At 47.9% G+C, this 11,789-nt stretch overlaps 1 non-coding gene across 1 annotated transcript; it reads right to left on the bottom strand.

The window, feature by feature from the left end:
* Window positions 1-9,202: 9,202 nt before the first annotated feature.
* TRNAA-UGC (transfer RNA alanine (anticodon UGC)) lies at window positions 9,203-9,278 on the bottom strand. Its single transcript has one exon. It is a non-coding gene; the product is annotated as a tRNA-Ala (tRNA).
* Window positions 9,279-11,789: the final 2,511 nt, after the last annotated feature.

Raw genomic sequence — 11,789 nt, 5'->3', positions numbered from 1 at the left:
AAGGGCGGTGTCTGGGGGAGGGTGGCAACTCACTTGGTATATTGGAGAAACCGTAGTTTCTTGGGGACTCTGGAGGGGGCATCAAGAGTTTGGGGCCACTGTACAGAGTTAGGGAGAGAGCCCGGCTCACGCGCGTGGCTCTGTGCCTGCCCTCTCAGGGGTCACTTGCACTAGTGCACACCACCTGATCGGGAAGTACAGGAGGCAGCCTGCTGCATGCACTCTGGTGGGAAGTGTTTAACCAGGTCTTTAAAAGTATCAGTAACACAAACATCAGTAGAGCACTGGGTAAAAATGAAGAAAAGCTTGTCGTTTTGTAAGTGTCTCAAAAATCGCACATTATTTCATTTCCTTAAATATTTAAACAAAGACGGGATATTTAAATGCACTTCTTCTGGGAGCATCCAGGATCTGCTACTTCCTGCTCTGCTGGGGTGGGTGGAGCTGTTCTTTAGAAATGTTACTGTGTTTTTTTCCCCCTCTGACTTCCTGGAATGAGTTTGCTTAAGGGAATTGGTTTGGAGAGTTTAACCTTAGCACCGCCCTCTTGTGGGAACCTCATGAGGGTGGTGATGTCTTAGAAACAGCTGAGCTGCAGGGCTGCTGTCTTGACCCCAGGAACGCTGGCATGGACGCCTGGCCCTGGCTTGGAAGTGTTCTGATTTTGTTTTTGGAACAGGCACCAATAGCTGTAAGTATGCAAGATTTAAGAGCAAAATAATAATTTGAAAAGACGTGTGAACTGCCTCGGCCAGTTAGCCTCATTTATTAGAGCATTGTTCTTATATACCAAAGTTATAGATTTGAGCCCCGGTCAGGGCACATGCAGGAATCAACCAATGAATGAATAAATGGGTGGAACAACAAATTAATGTTTCTCTCTCTCTCTCCCTTCCTCTCTTTCACATCAATAAAAAATGAACTAATTTTACTTTTTTAAATTAAATGAGAGGAGGGGAAATACAGAGATAGACTCCTACATGTGCCTGGACGGGGACCCACCTGTCAACCTCCTATGGGACAATCCTCTGCTCATGTGGGGCATTGCTCTGTTGCTTGGCAACTGAGCTATTTTTAGCACCTGAGGTGGGGCCCACAGGGCCAACTTTCTTGAATCAATGGAGCCATGGCTGCAGGAGAAAGGGAGGGAGAGAGAGAGTAAGAGAGAGAGAAAGGTGATAGGGGAAGGAATGGAGAAGCAAATGGGCACTTCTTGTGTGTGCCCTGACTGGGAATCAAACCAGGGACATCCACATGCTGGGTGATGTTCTTCAATTGAAACAACCAGCCATGGCCAGAATTAATTTTTTTCTTTTGTATTTTTCTGAAGTGAGAAGCAAGGAGGCAGAGAGACATACTCCCACATGCACCTGACTGGGATCCACCCAACATACCCACTAGGGGGTGATGCTCTGCCCATCTGGGGCATTGCTCCGTTGCAACCAGAGCCATTGTAGCGCATGAGGTGGAGGCCATGAAGCCATCCTCAGCGCCTGGGCCAACTTTGCTCCAATGGAGCCTTGGCTCTGAGAGGGGAAGAGAGAGATAGAAAGGAGAGGGGGAAGGGTGGAGAAGCAGATGGGCACTTCTCTTGTGTGCCCTGGCCAGGAATCAAACCCGGGACTTCCACATGCCGGCCGATGCTCTACCACTGAGCCAATAGGCCAGGGTGCCAGAATTAATTTTTAAAAAATTAAAAAAAAATTACATGTGACCCAGAGACCAGTTCCCAATTCCTGAGGCCATGGCTGTCACTTTAAATTGGGTTGTTCTTTAAGGATGTATATTTAAGATCAAATTGTCACCCATGCAGTTTTCTATGAAAGTTCCTGGATCCTCCTATGAAATTAGGTCACATGAAGAAACAGAGGGAACAGTAGATGGGCCCATTTTCCAATTTGGGTTCAAGTGGGTCTCAGGGAAAAAAAGTATAAGGACCATGAAATAAAACCTAAAATGTCATCTTCAGAGTGTGTCCTGGCCCCCATGGCAGTGCTTTCTCTGCTCTGTCCTGGGGCAGCATGGAGCTGCAGGAGGCCCTGTTCAGTGGCCTGGGTGAGAAGGTCCTGAGGACATCTCAGGTGGGGCTGAGGATGAAATTGTGTCCCCTCCCCATGCATATACTGGAGTTCTAATTTGTATTTAGAGATGGGGCCTCTGAAGAGGCAATTAGGGTTAAAGTCATGAAGGTGGGACCATGGCCCAATAGAACTAGTGGTATGATTAGAAGAGCCCAGAGATCTGGCTCTCCCCTGTGCCCACGTCCTGAGAAATGGCTGTGTGAGGAAGGGGCTCTGCCGGAAACCCACTCTGCAGACTGCACCGTGACTGGGAACTCCTGCTTCCAGAACTGTGAGAAGCAGACACATGCTGGTTCAGCCCGTGCTCTGTTGTGTTTTGTCCTGGCAGCTTGCAGGCTTGAGCGTGGTTTGGAGGCTGAGCTGGTAGGCTTTGCTGATCCACTCTGCCCGAGGAAAAGAACAAGGTAATAGCCAGGATGACTGTGGTGTGGGATTCCATGTGTCAGTTCTGGGAGCCATTCTTGTGAACAATCCACGCCATCTCAAAGATGATGACTAAGGCTCAGAAAGGTTGCATAAGTGAGTTTCCTTTGACATCCGGAGAGTCTGAAACTGCAGGCTTTTAATTCCCTGGAGTGGAGACTAGGGATGAGGAGCTGGGAAGGTCAAATCAAAGGGTCCTGAATGGTGCCTCAGTTTCGGTTCCATCTTTCCAGCGTTCTCACTCATGGCTCTGCCTGGATTCCAGGAGTGATTCCTGCCCTGGGGCCATTATAAAATATGAGTAAAAATACCCTATGTTTGTTTTTTTTTTCATTTTTATTCTTCTGGAAATATCTATTTTAAGGAGGGCTTGAGAGGCATCCAAGCCCAAGGAAACCTAGTCATTCCTTAATCCACTGAGCAGGTGTCTTCCAAACAGCTGCAGAAGAAGGGTTTCCATGGTGCCTGCCTGCTGGTCAGCTGCCCCGGAGACATGAACGCTGGGGGAGCTGCTGGAGCCTTTCTCCAGCCCCTTTTGCCCTTCATCCCCCATGTGGGATACTAAATGCCAGGAGATTAAAGTGCTTTCTGTTTCCTCTAATAGGAGTTCCTGAAGGCATTTAAGGAAAATAGTGATTTTCCCCCAAAATGTTCAGGTTGATCCAAACCACTATTTATTTGGTATCTGTCTAGTATGGTTGGTTGAATAATAGCTCTCCCACTCTACCCCCCTGTCCTCCCCACCAAGATGAGCACAATCTAATACCTGGAGCCTGTGACTATGTTATATTACTTAGCAAAAATTCCCTTGAAGATGGAATTAATATAAGGATCTCGAGATGGAGAGACTTCCCTGGATTACAGCCAGGATTGTTATTAGAGAGAGGCAGTAGAGTCTGAGCTGGAGTTGGAGAGGAAAGACATGAGGGCAGAAGCAGAGGCTAGAGTGACGCACTTTCAAGATGGAGGAAGGGGCCATGAGCCAAGGAATTGCAGGCACCTCTAAAAGCTGAGAGAAGAGGGAAATGGGTCTTTCCTAGGAGCCTCCCAAAGAACACAGGCCTGCCAGCACCTCAATGTTAGACCTATGAAATGAATTTAGGGTTCTTCTCCTCTTCCTCTTCCTCCTCCTCTTCATCCTCCTCCTCCTCCTCCTCCTCCTCTTTCTTCTTCTTCTTCTTTTTTTTTTAAATAGAGGCAGGGAGAGAGATACAGGAATATCAAGCTGTTTCTGTATGTGTCTGACCAGGGAATCGAACCTGCAACCTCTGTGCTTCAGGCTAACATTCCAACCAACCGAGCTAGCTATTCGGCCAGGGCTGATTTAGGGCTTCTGATTTCTAGAATGATAAGATATTTTTTGCTGCAGCAAAAGTAATCTAAGAGACCTCACACATTTGATCTGCAGTCTTTAATTTAATTGCACAATGTGAACATGGAACCATGTTCTCACAGAATTCCCTGCTCTGTGTCATCCTGTGTCTCTCTTTGTAGTTCACGTGGGCTGTTTTGGATGCTGGTCTGATGGATGTCCTTTCCCCCAAAAGAATGGGAAGATGTCTGCTGATTTGTGTTGTTTAGAAAGGGTGTGAGATACCTACAGGGCAATCACACCGTCTAGAAGTAATGATAATAACCCTGCTATGTTCCTAGAAGTGGTGGCCACTTTGTGGAAACTGGTCCCAGGGACTGCTTTACTGAAGGCTGTGTACACAGGGCTGAAGACTACTGATGGATTTTATCCATCTGCCAAGCTAGCAAGTTATATTTGTCACAAGGTATTCATTAGACACCTGTGGCTTCACTGCTTTTGTGAACTGAACTGATAACCTATATGAAATTCATTTATTCCTTTCACTCCTATTTACAGAGTGTCTCACTTGGATCCTGGGGATCTGAGAATGAGCAAGAAGACACAGCTCCTGATCTCATTAGGCTTCTAGTCCGATGGTGGGATTCAGCCGGTTTGTACCACTTCGGCAGACGGATACCTAATTTTTTGTTGAGTTTGGCGGACCAGTTGTTAAAATGGCACTTGTAATCAGGGTGCTCTCTAAGGTGGGCACCTAGGCAGCCGCCCAATGTGAAAATTACAAGTTCACAATCCTTACTCTTTGTTAACATTCATCTGCACAACAGTATATTGTAAGCTCCCATAGTCATGTTCATTCCACCTATAGGTGAAAAAAATTGCAACTGAGGATGCCAATCAAGAAGCAATATGAAAATATCTTAAATAACAGTTTATTATTTTTTTCAGGTCTTATTTAATATTTTTTCATTAATAGTTTAAAACTCTTTCTTATAGCATACTCTAGTTTTGTGTACCTCTTTAATTGTTCTTATTTAAGTATTAAATGCATGAAATAATAAATTACCTTTTGGTATATATTTTTTTATACTTAAAACGGTCATTAGGGCAGAGAGCCAGTTGTTAATTTGATAACTGACTGTGAACAATCAATTGAGGTAACTCACTACCTTCGGACCAGCCCCGGTTGTTAATTTGAATCCCACCACTGTTGTAGTCTAACGGTGAGTCCCACACACAGAGCACCCAGCACCTGGGAGGAGTGGCAAGAAGGAGGGAGGAGCTAAGCCAGAGAGGCTGGAGCAGGGCGGTCATGGGGCAATTGACAGCAGATGGGGTCAGAAAGAAAAAAGGCAGGGTTTGAAAACCCAGTGAAGTCTTTTGAAAACTGTAAGGATGTGGCATTGCTGCCTTAATTATAGTTTGCTAAGCATGAGATTTGGGGTGTTTATCTGTTATAGCAACTTTTGTTACCTAAACTGATATATCAAACACATGAATAAAGACAAAACGTAGCAGAGAGTTCCACTTGCTGGGAGCTTGGCCGCATGCCTGGCAGCCCCTTCTGGGAGGTGGCACAAAGCTGACACAAGGAGGTAACACTGGCTCGCCTGAGCTGGGACAGGAGCTTGCACCAGCCCAGGTGTGTGCAGAGCATGGCATTTTGAGAAGCAGAAAGCAGCCCAGGGCTGTGTAGGGGTTGGCCAAGGTTGGTGGAGCCCACTTGGAGATGCTAAGCAAGTGGATAGTGGCCAGACCCTGGGTTGGGTAGGACAAAGAAAAAAATGAACTTTCTTTGGAATTCATCGAGAATCCTATAGACGCTGCAGTGCAGCGGAGTTCGGTTTACACGTGTGAAGGATCACATGGTGTCGAGTGGGCAGTGGTGGCAGACAGCTGTTGTGGGAGGCTGGAGGTAAATGAGGCGACGGGGCTGTGGCCAGGGAAGGCAGGGGACAGACACGAAGAGGGTGGAGTGCTTTGGAAAGAGAGTTGAAGGGACTTGCTGAGGATTAAATGAGGTGTGAAGAGAAATCGAGGTGCCACATGGACTGTTGACTGAAGACCTAAAGGGACATGTTTCCAGGGAGGGGTCACGTCCATGGTGAGGGGTGGGCCAACCTGAGCCTGCACATAGACCCTGCAGTTATTAATGCCCTGGGAGCAGCATCACTGTGGGACAGGCATTCTGTGTGTCTGTTGTCCTGAAATTAAAATCCAGAAACATTGTCCGTGAAGGACCCCTGAGGCAACAGCCTCCTGCTCTGAGCCCAACATCGGCAGATTAGTTTCTGGGAAACGACATCCCCTGTCCCATTAAACTAATGCAGCCTATTTGCGTTTTATTGGGCCTGCAGTTTTATGGCACTTGATTTGAAAATTATTTTGGTTTATAGTCATATGAAAGCTGTTAAAGTGCAGAGAATTTAGACTGACTTTTATGTTGCTACATATTTAAGTCACATTACAAGTAATTAAGTGAAGACAGGCGATCCATGATAAATTTATTTTTCTTTTAAAGGGAATGAGGGTTGTATTTGGGTTTGGTGACCTGCTCCTGTGGTTCTGTTGTGGGTACATGGAGATGGCCATGTTGGTCTCTGCATGTGCAGGGCATAGCTCTTGCTGAGTGACATAGGTTTCTTCTCCTGTTCCTGTGGGGCCCAGTGCACACATTTGTAGGGTGTGGCCGTCCCTGGGAAGGGGATGCCACTCCTGTGTGTGTCTGCACACGGTGATCCCCTGGGGAGTTTGTGGAATGGATGCTAAACCTGTAGGCTCAGATTTAATTCACTGGGCTGAGGTCTGGGCATTGGAGGTTTAAAAACCAACTCCAGGTGCTACGAACCAGCACGGCTAGTAATTCCAGGTCCTGAGTGGGAACAGTGTGGAATTAAGAAAAATAGGCTTAAAGAGAAAAAGAATGGGCTTGGGCGGTCTCTTTGGAATGCAAGAGATAGCTTGCAAAAAGCAAGCCTCCACCCCTCTACCTGCTTTATTTATAGGGCAAAATGAGGCCATTAGCAAATCAAAGAGATTTCTGACCACATTTCCAAAGCAACACAAGAATTCTACTAAGTGCAGAAAACCCCCACCATACACAACATCTTAACTTCACAAAACAAAGGATTACGTCCAGTCTTTCTGAGGGACATGGGGGATAGGACAAGTATAAACAATCCAGCACCACAGCTAACATGAAAGTGTGGAAAAAAATAGCCTTTAGCAACTTCACAGAGCAAGTGAGGTGGGGGGTGGGTGGGTAGACTGTCAGTTTACTGCCAGTTCCCCACACCTCTGTCCCCCCAAAAATCTAAACTGCCAAGACCCTGCTGGCTTTTGGTCCCCAAAATCCAAGAACTGGAATGTGTGGCCAGGTTGAGACAGAGGTGGACAGAGCAACACCACCCTGGCTTGATCCAGCTGATGGCTATGTCTCATTAACACCAACTGGTCACTGGGAGAGACAGGTGAGGTGAAGTTCAGCAGGAGGCCTCCTCCTGGGAGGGAACCTGGACACCCCATGGTCACACGGAGACCTCAGTCTCTCCACGGCATGTTTTCATGGAGGAAAGCAAGCGGAAATGCAACAGAAAGGGTTTTAAAACAGACAAGAACTAGGAAAGTCACCTTCCTGGCTTTAAAAAATATTTTTATTAAAACCCCAGGATAAGAGGCCACCTCAGAACAAAGGAAACAGGCAGTTGCTGTCCCTCTAGGTCTGCAGCCAGACCAGCGGTGACAGGGAGTTCCAGGGAAGGTCTGAGCTGGTGGTGGGGCTCCAGGAGTCTGTGTGACCAGCGTTACCAGCACCTCTGCAGCTGGTTCAGGCTGCCCTCCTCTCTGTGGAACCCAGTAACTTCCTGTTCCTGGGGTTTCACCTGCTATTGGGTAAACAGATGTTTTTTAAGTTTGCTTGCTGGTATTGGGGCAGCACCATGTGTATAGTCTGTGGAAGGCTGGGTGCTTGCCCTCAGGGCAGCAGATTGCAAATTGCAGATTGCCTTCCTGCTTGGGAGGGGCGATTGTTTGCTTGCTGGAGAAGCGGTTTTTTCCCCAGCCTGTTTTTCTGGGCAAAGGAGTGCAGAGAGAAGAGAGAGAGAGAGAGAGAGAGAGAGAGAGAGAGAGAGAGAAGGGGGAGCTGAGGCTGGTGGGGTCCTGTGAGTCCAGAGAGTCCAGAGAATGAGTTGGGAGTCGGGGCTTTGGGAGCCCTGAGTGAAAGGGAAGTGGTCTTCCCTGCCTGTTTGCTTGTGTGCCTTTATGAGACTCTAATTAACGGAACTGCGCACCATCCTCTGGCTCCCTCCACAGTTCCTTTACCATATGCCCATATCTAATGTGAACCTGCATGTCCACGGCGGCAGCCTCTGGCCTTACACCGGCATTGTTCCCTCTGTGCTTATCCTGTCTCCTGACCTTTCCTTCTTGTGGACTGGGGGTCCTCGGGTCATTACAACCCTCTCTAGGCCCCAAATCCTTGGCCCAGTGTTTGTGGACAGTTGACTCCCAGCAAGTGTCAGTGAGTCACACACCACACCCATCCAGTTCTCCTTGTATCCAAGGCAACAGAGAGCTCTGCTCTGGCCCATTGTTAGCATGGCAGCGGCCCACCTCCCTAGAGGACATAGATGACCAGTGTTAGGAGAGACCATCTTTTACAAAGAGACCCTGAGCTTTCTGGAGCTGGACACAGTGGAGCAGCTAAAATTGAAGGTGAGTGATCAGGAAGTGGCTCAGGGTTTTAAGAAGATTTCCTATGTTTTGTACCCTCTACTTCAACATCTACCCTATGAATGGTTTGGAATAGACAGTCCTCTGAAAGGGACTCTCAGAATGGGTAGGTAGGAACAGCTGCTGATATGGTCCTGCAGGACCTATTGAACCAGAATCTGCTTTTTCAACAAACTCCTGATGGGATTTTGGTGCACGCTCAAGTTTGAGAACCATTGACCTAGAATTTCTTCCATTTTTGGCCTTTTGTTCTTCTGTATTTGATCCTTGGGTGTGTATTTTTCAAGCATCCTCCACCAGAGCTGCTCTGTGCTATTCACAAGTCACCACTTTTATTTATTTATTTATTTATTTGTATTTTTCTGAAGCTGGAAGCAGGGAGAGACAGTCAGACAGACTCCCGCATGTGCCCGACCAGGATCCACTCGGCACGCCCACCAGGGGGCGATGCTCTGCCCACCAGGGGGCGATGCTCTGCTCCTCTGGGGCGTCGCTCTGCCGCGACCAGAGCCACTCTAGTGCCTGGGGCAGAGGCCAAGGAGCCATCCCCAGCGCCCGGGCCATCTATGCTCCAATGGAGCCTGGCTGTGGGAGGGGAAGAGAGAGACAGAGAGGAAGGGGGGTGGTGGAGAAGCAAATGGGTGCTTCTCCTATGTGCCCTGGCCGGGAATCGAACCCAGGTCCTCCGCACGCAAGGCCGACGCTCTACCGCTGAGCCAACCGGCCAGGGCCTCACAAGTCACCACTTTAATGTGGAAGCCATGCAGCTGTCTTTGGAGGAGGGAGGAGGGTGCTGAGCAGGGCTTTGGAGGATGAGGAGAAGCTGTCCTGGAGATCTGTGGCAGGGCTCAGGATGAAGAGCATGGGGGTGGGCCCGGACAACCGCCGCTTTGTTGGTTCACAGAAGATAGTGTGTGAATGTGAAATGAACTTACGTTGAATCCAGCCACGGCAGGTAGTGCATAATTTGGTAGAAAAGGATCTAATCCCGATAGATTACAAATATCTATGGAACTCCCATGAGTGTCAATGTGCCCAAGATTGGTTTTCAGAGATTTAAGAATCCAAACAAGTCTAGCTGGGCACCTGGATGGATAACAGAGCCGGGAACTGAATAGTAATCAGCCCTGGGAGGTGAACCATTAGCTCATTTTGCATATGCTCAGCTGTGTGAGCCAGAGAACTATTTAAAGATAAGCAGCACATAGATTCATGGGTCAAGGAGGCAGAAGAGAGGTCTGTAGTGAAGACCTGGGACTGGGAATTGCGAGTCAAATGAGGCTGCCTAGAGGGAGCTGGAGTGGAAACAAACCCCAAGGTACTCTGCATTCAGTGAATGGATGAAGAGCACCCACAAACACAGAGCTAAGAGAAACCGGAGAAGCACACAGTTAGAAAACAAGCAAGAACTCTCCAGAGAAGCCTGTGGTCAACAGTGCCAAATGCTGCATCAGGACAAGAGGGAGAACTTAACACTGGCCCTTGGTTTACATGTAGGAGTGCCCCATGGGAACATGTTGGGGAACAGCTGGGTGTGTCTGAAATGCAGGTGATTGATATCCTTTTGGATGTCATGCTGTCTCGGTGATGTCCTCAAGTAGTTAAGCACTGAGAGCATAGCTATGAAGAGTGACAGCGGCCTGGGCAACTAGGTGAAGAGCACAGAGACCCACAACCAGAGCTCAGATCAGGCCTCATAACTGACTTAAGGTGCTGACCAGATGTGGGGGTATTGCTGATTTTTTTTTCTTCTTCCAAGTGAGAGAAAGGGAGATAGAGAGACAGACTCTCCCACATGTACCCTGATTAGGATCTACCTGGCAACCCCGTCTGGGGCTGATGCTCTGCCCATTGGAGGCCATGCTCACAACCAAGCTATTTTTAGCATCTGAAGCAGAGGCTCCATGGAGCCATCCTCAGCACCTGGAGCTGATGTGCTCAAATCAATCTAGCGGTGACTGTAGGAAGGGAAGAGAGAGAGAGAGAAAGAGAAAGGGGAGGAGGAGGGAGATGGTGGAGAAACAGATGGTTGCATCTCTTGTGTGCCCTGACTAGGAATCAAACCCGGGACATCGACATGCTGGGCTGACACTCTGCCACTGAGCAACTGGCCAGGGCCAGAAACTTCTCATACCTCAGTTTCCTCATCTGTAAAATGGAGTGCTAATCATAAGAGCAATCTCACAAGTAACTGAAAGATTCCATGAGTGAATATATATGTATATATAAATATATATCATGCATAGAATAGTGTGTGGCATGCAGTAAGCAGGAAAAGATATTCGTCAGGACTCTTTTATCTAGTAGAATGTTATTAAATGTGGGAGAGTCTAGCATTATCTCAGCAAGCTTCTGCATCTTGAAAACTCTAGGGGCAGCTCATATTCACAGTGGCCTGCACCACATTATTTTCCAAAGCCGCCTGGTTAAAGGCCACAGAGGGCATTAGTTAAAGATAGAAATGCCCGAGTTCCACTGAGCGGTCTGACCCAGATGTGGAAGGAGATAGTGCTGGGAGTCTGTTTACAGCAAATCCTGAGGGATTCTCATACTCATACGAGCAAGAAAATTCTTCTGAAACCAAACAGAACCTGTGTTATAAAACAGACGTGGGCACAGGGGCACAGGGGCTAGGGGCAAGACAGAGCAGGCCAAATCCCAAAGGGAGAAACAGGGCAATGTTTGATTTAGCAAAACTGGAAGGGTCCTGTAGGAATGGTGTCAGCCAGATGGCAGAACAGGAAGCTCCAGGTCCTGGCCCTCCTATGGAAACACCAAGTAAACAACAGCATGCAGACCAAAGCAGCTTTGTGGGGACTCTAGAAACAAGTTGAGGGTCTGCAGTAACCAAACAAACTCCTGATCAAGAAACAGTCGCACTCAAAATAGTGAGAAATTGTATGCTATTTTTAGCTCATCTTTGTGCCACCTGCTCCCTGGTGCAGCATGATGCAGTTGGAAAGAAGCTGTCCCATTCCCAGTTCCTCCCTGAAAAAGGGAGGGAGAGGCCTACATATTTGCAAAGTCATGGCTTCTCTGGGGGTTCGACAGGTTCTGTCTGACCTGACTTGGAGCATTGATGGAAATGGCGGCCTGGTTTGAAAATCAATTTGGATGCTGCTGACAGCAGTGTCAAGTGTCATTACCCGTTAGAGATGTAAGGGGCCAGACACATGAACCTCTGGGGACAAGAGAGTATGGGCAAGATATACTAGATAGCAATCCAACCAGAGATCAGAAAG

This window comes from Saccopteryx bilineata, chromosome 2 (assembly GCF_036850765.1).
Source record: "Saccopteryx bilineata isolate mSacBil1 chromosome 2, mSacBil1_pri_phased_curated, whole genome shotgun sequence".
Lineage (NCBI taxonomy): Eukaryota > Metazoa > Chordata > Mammalia > Chiroptera > Emballonuridae > Saccopteryx > Saccopteryx bilineata.
This window is presented reverse-complemented; position numbering and strand designations above follow the sequence as displayed.